The sequence below is a fragment of the Trachinotus anak genome, unplaced genomic scaffold (genome assembly GCF_046630095.1).
Source record: "Trachinotus anak isolate AG129_WGS33_773 ecotype Australia unplaced genomic scaffold, CSIRO_AGI_Tana_v1 ptg000009l, whole genome shotgun sequence".
NCBI lineage: Eukaryota > Metazoa > Chordata > Actinopteri > Carangiformes > Carangidae > Trachinotus > Trachinotus anak.
The window spans coordinates 9,183,932-9,194,956 of NW_027273860.1; positions in this window are offsets into that span (position 1 = coordinate 9,183,932).

Below are 11,025 nucleotides of genomic sequence, written 5' to 3' on the forward strand. Positions count from 1 at the left end.
GTCATCTAAAAATGGTCTTGCAATTCAGTTTCCAGAAAATGTATGGACAGTTTACACCCTACCCTAAAATCATACAACTTATGATAATAATGTTATAAAATTTCCCTGCAGTGATAGATTTCACCCACCCAACCATAATACTTTCATCACACATGATGCTGGCATAGTGCCCAAGTGTTGAGACAAATATGTTTATCTGCACTCTTAAGTCACTACTTAATTAACATGGATTAAACCATATTGATCCATTTTAAATTAGGACATTTAACTCATTGAAGATGTAAACCAATTAGATCTGACATACACATTACTTTTATGTTTCCTCTGAGGCTGCTGCTATAGATCTCTTTATTAAAGCTTTGTTAAAAACGTGGGATTAAATCTGCAATTAATGATTATATTTGTTTTTCAGTTAGTCTATCAATTATTAATCAGCTGTTCTATGAAATATCAGGAAACAGTAAAAAAAAAAAAAAAAGCCCAACACATCTATTTATGTCTTTTGAAATTGTTCATCCTGTGCAAGCCACAGTCCAAATATTCAGTTTACTATAACATAAGACAGAGAAAAGCAGAAAATCCTCACAAGCTGGAACCAGGTGATATCTGGCACTTGTTGCTGGGGAAAACAAAGTATGAAAAAATTAAATGGAACATCACAAAAGCTATTGATCAATTTACAAATCATTTCGGCTCTAAGTAGAAATATCTGCGTAATGTTTGTATAATAAATACCTGTTGAACACAAAAGGCTATTTTTACCTGTCTGTGTTTAGATGTGTATCTGAGCAGAGGACAGGATAGGGGCACGTACAGGGTGTTGATGTGGACAGTTTCCAACAACAGCCATGTGTCCACTTATCCAATTCCTCCCGTCTCAGCCTCTCTCCACTCCTCTGTGATTAATTAGCAAAGTGAGTGGTATTAGTCTATCAACAGGCTGAGGGAGAGGATGAAAATATTTACAGAGCTCCCAGGAAGGGATTTCATTAGGAGTTGCCTCTTGGTGAGTTGCCTCCTCTCTCTTCATGCCGACACAGAGTGGGAGTACTCTGAAACCTGACCCTGAATGTCAAGTCACGTGGCAACTGTGTTAAATGCCATAATGACAGAGACGATACAGACATCAGGCAGAAAACAAGATGCTCATTTACTTATAGATCTTGACAAATATGAGTCAAAGAAAGCACATACAGTGATGGGAATTGCCTCGGAACGTGAAAGGCTAAAGTACAGAATATGGTATATAATATCTAGGGAAGCAAAGCAAAACCCCACTGAGACTCAAGGGTAATAACATCAACCCACACAGTCTTGGGAGAAATCGGTAAGCATCAGTCTTTTGGCTAATGTTTCTCACTTTGCTGTACGCTGATTGGCATGAGATACCCCGCTGCTGTGTTATTTCCTCTAGCTCTACTCCTCCTCCCATCCACTCCAGCTTGCTCAGCGGGGGATAACTGACCCCAGAAACACACAGTACAAGCACCCATGGGGCAGCTGAATGCCTATGTTATTTTCCCCTGATAATCATAAAGTACATGTATCTTATAACCAATTTAGGAGCCTTGGAATCCAATCTGCAATAACAGTGTAGATTATGAAAGCAAATATTTCACTTTTTGAGCTATTGTGCTAGCATGTACAGTTATCTCACCTCTGAGTCCAGTGATGTACGCAATATTTTCATGAGCCGCTATTCAACAAACCCAACCTACAAACCACTCGAGGTTAATGATAAACTAACACTGAAATGCAAGGACATAGAACAATACTTATCATTCATCAAGCACAAAAAATACTTTATGACCTGTATTAAAATCGCAAAATATTTTGTTCTGTAAAGTCTGTTGCCATGATGTATTTGTCATTTGGGAGAAAATGTGGTTGTCGCCACTGAAAACACAAGGGAGCTATTTTGGCTCTGGTTTGGAAATTCCTTGGCTTGCTTCCTAAAACTCTTAGCTGTTCATTTAAAGGAAGACATAATCCTGTCTTGTAACTGAATGTTACTGGTACAGATTGGTAAACTTGAATTTGATTATTGCTTCGTGGTTGTATGCCTCGGTCACTAAGACTAGTTTTACATCCCTGTTTATACAGTCATATAAAATATTAAACATGTGTGTGAAATTAGATATCAGAATAGAGCCACAAATCAACCAATCAGAATACAACTACAAACCAACCAACCAACCAACCAACCAATCAGAATACAGCTACAAATCAACTAACCAATCAGAATACATCTACAAATCAACCAGTCAGAATATACCTACAAACCACCCAATCAAAGTACAGTACAAGTTTGTGCAAAACGATTCCCTTGAGGTGTTCCCGAGATATTGTGTTCATAAGGCCAAAATTGTCTTTTCTGAGGTCACCTTTGACCTTGACCATTTGTCCTTGAGTCCAATTGTGAATGTGCGGAAGCATAAAAACACTGCACGTGCTTATCCTGTGACCCTACATTCTCTTTATATGTTGAAAACCATTATTCAGCATTTATACATTCTACATTATAAAAGGTGAAATGTATTTCAGATGATTCATCCTGTAGTCAAGATTTTATCCAATAAATTCTCATTTAGGGCAACCAGCTATACCCTTCCATTAAATAAAACTTCACCTTTGAGTCTTGTTAGTCATATTTTCTAATAGAGCATTGTCATGGGTTGGTGGTGTGTGGTAAGACCAGGGTATGCTTGAGATAGTTCATACAAAGAGTCATCCAACCACATATAAAGGCAAAAGCGTTTATACCTGTTATAAAGCAGCTTGAGGAGCAGAGGAAAAGCCTGCCATCATAGAGAAGAATGCATTCCATTGTACAATTGGTTATAACAGTGCACACTTTTGGACAGTCTGTCCTCAAAGATATTGCACTCTGTTTTACATACAGAAATTGACAGATGTTTGAAAAATGAAAAAGAACTTGAGAGAGGTCCAAAGCCTGCTTACTCTCGCCACCACATGTCTGGCAAATTGCTGTGTGAAGGGGGTCTGAGTGATTATTATAATTTTTTTTTTTTAACACAAATTGTCACATGTAGACATGTCAATTGCAACACCTGAAAGGTGTGAGAGGGAGGGGGTCTTATTTGACAATCCACCAACCACTTCACTTAAGGCATACTGACATCTTAAAGCCCCTTTTTCAGACATGTACTCCTTTGCATTAACTTGATGGCAATTTAACATGTCAGCCTCATGTCTGTTACATAAAAGTCATGACAACACTCTTATTGAACCTACTGACCTTTCCATGTGACTTTCAACAGAGCATGTCTGAAAGCTAGTAAACATAGATATTATCTCAAACTTCATCTCTTATGGACAAAGAAAATCAATTAAATAAAAAGTTGTCAAGAAGATTCTTCTTAGGTCAGTAGAAGTGTTTCCTTTTGCAGTGTGACCAGAGCAAAAGTATTATTAGTAGTATTTCCCCTATGTAAGGCAATCAGCAGTGTATTGTATTGATAACTGTTGCTATTGAGACAAATATTGTAAATCCCTGTTTGGGAGATTTTGATTCTCAAATCAGCAAGATAATGTGACATTGTGTCATATTACTATCATGTTTGAATAAAGCCATGAGGAATATTAGCATGAAATTCATCTATGTTTTTCAGTGTTATGTATTAAAAGTCTGAAAAGGGCTTTGGGTAGTTACAGTCCATAATGTCTTTAGATTTGACTTGAGGGAAAAAAAATCTGCAGTGCAGTGGTTGTAGTCTAAGTGGCAAGAATTTCTCCCTCCAGGTGAGAGAGGAGTGGGTGGAGGCCAACAGTTCTCGACAACTGGGCAGATCATTGTTTCATGCTGCTCTGAAGGACTTTGGTTCTCTTAGGGATTCATGTTCCTTATGGAACGCCCACTGTCAGACAAATGAATTCTGTACTCGGTGTGCTCTCATCCCTACTGAAATTATCCCATGACCACATATTCCACTTTACTTGGAAACGTCATGTGACAGAAGCTAAAGATGTTCTGTCATTTCTCTGTGTTTCTAAGTATCCAAATAAAAAACTAAATTAGAAACCAACATGAGCTCCTCCTTTCCAGGGACTATGTGCTGATGACAAGACCTTGGTGCCATCCACTAACTGGCACTCCTTTAAAAACAAAGCCAAAACAAACTGCTTAAGCAAGGCCAGCAGTGGAAAATGCTGGGAATAGGAAGGAAGGAAGACAAAATGTAAAATATTCAAAATGACTGTTGTCAGTAGGAGAGTAGGCAGACACAACAGGGAATCACACATTTGCATCTCCATCATAGGAATTACAACTAATTTTCGCAGGAGCTAGATACATGACTTCACAAATGTACTGTGTTTTCTAACGTGCCTGGAGATCAGTACATGAAACAGGACTGGAGGGACGGCCAGAAGACTGTCCAAGTTGGCTGGAACAAAGTTCATGACCTGTTGCTTACTTTAGGTCAAGTGAACTCAACATCCCAGAATATGGAACAAATTTGCAGGAACCTGATGACGAACTGAAAGATGCAAGTTAAGGCCATTTAGAGTCTGGTTTTATCATTTTAAGTTGTTGTTGTTTCCGCATAAGGTCAGCAGTAGAGACTGGCCAAGAACTATGTTAAAGCAATACACTATGTTCTTGTAAAATTTAAATACCTTCATTTACTGAGCCATGGCTCTTATAACACCCTGGGGAGAAGGATCTAAAGAGGAATTACCAGCAGCAAAAAATACAGTGGGATATCATCTTTAGGTTTCCATTTAAGGTAATAACCTTATGGCCTGGCTGAACATGTCCATCACTGGATGTTAATGGCAGACATTATGTTCTCGCTTATTGTCTCATGAGGCCGCTTGTTCTCTTTCTACCTCTAAAATGTGGCATTATCCTAACCAGTCAGTTGACATTAAGAGCTGCAACTAAAATAAATTGACTCGTTTCAACTCAGACATAACTGAAATAAATGGTTTTCAGCTGGTTTGAAAAAACGTTTTGTTGAATTGATTCAGACCATCCAAAACTTATCTAGAGTTGTTACGTGACAACCGCACTGTGACACTGTAATCACAGTACTCGGACTCATCTGAGGGCTATATAACAACTTGTATTATCACGCAAAGAAGAATTATGATCATAATCCAAATGATCATCATACAGTCCTGAAATGTTTAATTTCATTTCTGGTCCTAGGGACTTTCACTTTGATTTCATACCAGTGATCAAAATTTTACACAGGATGTGGTTCACACTGAATGAACCATAATGCTGACAGGACATTTAACAAATGAAGCGTAATCAGATTTCTTTTGCATATCGACAATAGTGAATTCATTCCTGAATTGTTGTCCAAACTACAGTGTATTTATATAGGATTTCCATGAAGCTGGAAACCTGCTTGCAACAATATGGTCATACTTCAAAACTGAGACAGAAGCTGTGTATTTAGCCATAGTTTGGGAGAATGCTTGAATGTTTGGAACATTATAGTATATGAGTGGAAAACAAATGGATTTTACGTATGTTTTGATAGTTGTTTCACTGGCATGAAAACTTGTCGCCATTTTTATTTGTGGTTTCCATAAAGACAAACTAATCCCAGCAGTTCCACAGTTCTCAATGAAGAAATTTTTAGAGTCATTTTTTTAAAACAAAAGCAGTTGAGTGTTTTTTTTAATAAAATGTGGAAATACGATGTTGACATGTGTGGACTATATTGTCTTAAATTGTTCTGTCCAGTGGGTGTTATAAAGTTTACCAAGAATTGTTTTCCGTGTATTATACACTGCTCCAATTAAAGATCGTGCTGTAACAAAGGAAGTCTGCTTATTTGTTATATGACAGGGTTGACGAAGACAGAAACATTTCCTCCAAACACATCTGTCAAAGACTAATATGTTTGTTACTACAGAGATGAGGACATGACAAAACATCGCCAGCGTGGCGCGAGTCACCCTCTTCCCGGAGGACGGGGGTGTTTATACGATCTGGAGGGCCCCAGGGTTATTGACTCAGCTGAGCCCAAACTCCCCAGCAGCTCCAGAGAGTAGTATGGCTGGAGGTGGGTTAAAAGGACACTGGAAACAAGATGAGATACTGTATGGACAGTGTTGGCTATATTCACACACAGATGGATCTTAAAAGTGCAATTTAGTTGAATTTACTCCATATCTCTTTGGTAATGGTCCCCTGCCTGGTTATGGATCTTTTACAAGAGAGAGGGTCATGGGTGAGAAAGAAAACTCAATGCTGTTCACATGCTGTTTACATAAGGGAAGCCTGGCTGGGGATAAGAACAGGTTCCAGACCCTTAGTACGCAAGTGTGTGAGTGAAACTTCTCCGTCTTATGCAAACACGTTCACATACAGGCATGTGTACACGCACAAAAACTCATTTTATGTGCCAACACACAGACGCACATTGAATTTTACTGCAGGAACACAAATGTTAACAGCCAGAGAACATACAACCATAGCCTCATATGAAGACACACACAAAAAAAAAATAAAAATTCCTTTGTCATTTGTCACTACTGTATAAAACTGACCATTTGGCTTAGAGAGTAAGAAGGGAACTATTATCGATGAAAGAACAAGAACGAAGAAAATTTATATGTTTACACTCTTCCAACCTGTGTCTGAGATGTCTGCACATAATGACAAATCGCTTTAATAAACAGAATCAAACCCTGAGAGCACCATACTCACTTCCTTGCTTGAAGGCAACATTGCCTCTTCCTCCATTATCTTAGTCTATAATGGTCCTTTGGCTCAGCAGATCATACCTTAAGGAAGCAAAATACGTCTGTCTGCATGACAGCTCACTGTTTTATTGAATTCAAATGACATCCGACTGATAAACTTTAAAGGACTGGAAGGAAATACCAATAACTTTTTTTTTATCCTCTACAGATCTAATAAAGAGCTTAAAATATTCATGGGAGAGGTTACACTAAAAGGATGAATAGCAAGCCTCCCCGAGCACCCCCCATCTTAGTATTTTCCCATCCCTCCCTGTGTGTAGATGTAAAAAGGCAACCTTGGGGAGCCCAGACCTAAACAATGTGACTCTTAAAGGCCTGTTTGAGGCCTTCCCACCACTTTCTCCTGCAATCTCTTAGACACTTCCTGTTTGTGCAAAATATTTTCTGTCTTTGACATATCTGTTCCTTTGCTCCGATCAAGGAGGAGTGTGGAAGCTACATAATTTTACATCTCCAGGGTCAAACCTCTGGGTCAGTGATTTCCGTGACGTTAAGCAGGAATTGAGACTCAGGGGCAAAAGGTCAATCCAAAACCAGTGTGCTTCCAGGTTGTACACGTATTCCTGACTCTTTAAAGTACTAACTAAAAAAAAAAAAAACAAAACAGAGCTGATGTGACAAAATGCACTTTCTGTTCTGTTACGCTTTGTCCACGTCCATCTCGTCCTCCCACACAAGCACAGTTTTTGAGTCAGGCTCATGTAGGCAACAACACTAACAAGGCAGGTCCATTCAGTGTGTGAGATGCAGTAAATATTTTCTGAGCCTTGACTGCACCAGAGGGATGGTGCTAGAGCTGTCCTTGACACCTACGCAGCACACTGAGAAAATAAAAGGCTTGTTAAAGTCACATTGGACAGGTCCCTTATGGGCTATCCCAGGTGATTTATGCAGTGCTGGATATTTAGGGCTGTCAAGTGCCCAGAAATGAGTTCTGTATAGATGGATGTTTGTTGTGTCTATACAAAGCATGAGTATGCTGAGCATCTGTTAAATCAAAATACATGTTATAAAAAAGGTGTTCTGGTAACCCAGCCCCCATTACCTACAGTGCAAGCAAAAAACACAACACATCCACATACTATTTGCCATTGTCAACTGAACAACTTGCCTCCCCCAATGACCATTAGACAACACAAGGTGCATACATTCTTTTGTAACACTGTAATCACTGCAGTAGTTTAAAACATAATTGTTTGTTAATTAGGTGGCTCATTAAGCTGATAAATAGATGTTGTTCTTCACATTACCAAGGCAGTCTTAACATACGCTCTTGATTTCAAGGTATTGATGAATGTTTTTTTCCCCCCCAGTTTTCCCTCAATAAGCACAGATTTATATGGCAAGGTGCTCAAAAGTTTAATCACTGGGATACAAGAATGTGTCCACACACAGACAGACAAACAGCACTATGATAACATAATGTCCTGTATACCATGTATAATAGTTGAGATGGCAGACATGAGTAGTTCTGTAGCCAACTGACCTGACATGGATTTATGTGAATACAGAGTTGATATTTGGCATCTAGATTCTGACCTCATCACTCCCCACAAATGTTCACCAAGTTCAGCACAGCAGGGAATGGGGAGCAACGATAATAAACTTTTCTCCTCACTGGGGAATTTTGATTCTTGTCTACATGTGAATGCTGTGGTGGAACTGGAGCTGAATGCAGAACAGCATTTTTTTTTTTTTTTTTTTGCAGCAGTTTTAGAGCAGTTTGCATTTGCAAACAAGCAGCATAGCAGAGTGAAGCAGTAGGCAGAGCAAGCGGAGCATACAATCTCTAAAGAAATGTTATTCAGCACCATTAACCAGCATGTAACCACTAGGACATGGATTTAAGATTAAGGTAGCAATACACAGTGGCAGCAGCTAAAACAACAAAACAGGAGTTCAGCAATGATTATTAAAAAAAAATAAGAAAAGAAGAATGTGATGAAGCAATCTTTTACATAATCAACTTGAAATATTTTCAAATTCTTAGCTGAATATAGACTGTGTGCTTCTCATGTGTGACAAGGACCATGTTTTCCCACTGAGACCACCATAACAAAGCTGTTCACAAGACAGCAGTTACATCCCAAGTACAATGGGCCCACATATTAGCATTTCCTGGAGACCCAAACTTGTAGTGAGACACAGCAAGAAACCATCACAAAAACAACAGCAAAAACCTTTCAGGAAATATGATGCGATACCACTTCAGCAAATAACAACTAGCTACCTCAAACATGAGTATTCATAGTTCAACAATATGCAAAGCAACAGCCAAGACAAAATAAGCGCAGCAAAGAAAAAGAAGAAAAAAAAAATAGAAAAATGGAAACCATAAATAATGTAGTGAAAGGGCAGCTGCTACAAAGGCCAAGGCACAGGCCACACAGAGATCTCTGAAGCATCTCAGCAGACTTTGAGAAGAGTAGCAGCAGAACCAGACCTCCACAGCAGGTGCAGCAAAGACCTTCCAGCTCAGGTTTGAGGTTCAGGTTTGAGGCCGACTGTGTGGCATTTTTAGGGCAGAGTTAGCATCGCTGCTTCACATTACTGCCACGGCAAGAGAGTAAAATAAATAAATGAATAAATGAAATGCTAGTTGTCTGCCTAAAACCACAAACTAGCTTTGTAACATTATTTTGTAACCATGTATCAACTAACTAGCACTTCTTAGTCACAGAGTTATAATGTGTTTTTTACGAAAGATAAATCCATGTGAATCAATCAAAAACCGAGGCAATACCTTAAAAGGTGAAGTTGAACAGACCCTTTTCACTGCATACATTATGACCTGTCAAACGCAGGTGTATCTAATAACATTAGTAATTGCTTCATACCATCGAAGTGATAGTTGGAATGGAGCCATGGTTCATGTTATTAGTTCCACCTGTGCTTTTCCTGCTATGAGGAGCCAGATTATCTGCTGTGAAAAAGGGTTTATGTGTACAATTCATTTGGGAATTTTTCACAGCAAGATTTATGCAAGCAGCAAAACATGTGAAGTACAAAGCGGACAGACCTTTGAAGAGAAACTGGGGATGTCAGTCAAATCCAAGATGTGAAGCCAAGTTTACTCTCAAGGTCACAGTCAATATAGTGAGAGAACTTTGTGTCTTTTTTTGGTGTAAAAACAGTAAAATAAACAGCAGTTGGGCCAAAGTTGAACTTTTTTTTTTTCACAATGTTGATAATTTAATTTTAATGGAATTCAACTTGACTTCTTGCTACTAGTTAAAATGCAACAAATTCGCACATGGGTTTTTGATGGAAGCCATGCAGCACTAACCTGTAAAATATATTTATGGGCATATACTGTAAGATGATTCAGCTACTTGTCAGTCAATACTGGTCACCACTTTACAGTTCAGATATCACACAGTATTGTCTTTCTTTAGCAGGTGGCTGTGTGTTGGTTTGGCATTTTAGTGCCTGTGTTGTTCTGGTAAAAGGTCCATCCTTCCCCACAGTGCTGTGTGCTACCAGTAATTACCTCAGTCATCAATTCATTCTACTACAGCTTGAGTGCTAACACAGCTAATCTTGTTAGAGGGATTTGATTAGCGAGAACATCGCCCACTATCACACCTCCAGGGTATGAGCATATGAGACGAAGCCTTGTCCTTTTTCTGGCCTTACTCACCCAGAAATTATAGACATCACCCAAGAGATGATAAATGGCCATAGTTGTTGGATTTTACTGTAGTTACATCAGACTCCAAAATGTTGCACAACATTAATTTAGATACACTCTTGGAATAGCTATTCGTGTTTTTTTTTTTAGAGTGAATTGTAGAGTTCACTTTCAGGACATGGTGTTTTGCTTTTTAAACCACAACCTGAAATAAACACTACCCATCTATTCTAAAAAGGTACAGTCCCATAGGAAATTACATTTCCCACCCAATCTTCTCCCTCCAGATCCCCATTTTTAAATCATCAACATCTGTTTCTGCTTGTACTCAAGTGAGTGTAAATCATTGTTGTAGAGCGGGGTGTTGCAACAACATCCTGTCCCTACTGAGAATTATTTGTTTTGTGGAAAACAGTTAAGAGATTCGAAGCTTGATGCATAACTCTCTCCTTACTTCCTGAGAGGTCTCGTGGGTTAGATATAGATTGTTGATAGTTCATGTGACGGCGAAGCAGAGAGCGTGTGGTCGATTTTGATTCCATACAGATTCTCATTGCTGTGACAGGATACATAATAAGAAAACATTTGCCTAATGGATGATTCTTATCATTCACAGTAACTGAAGACATAATGGAGCCTGATCATAATCC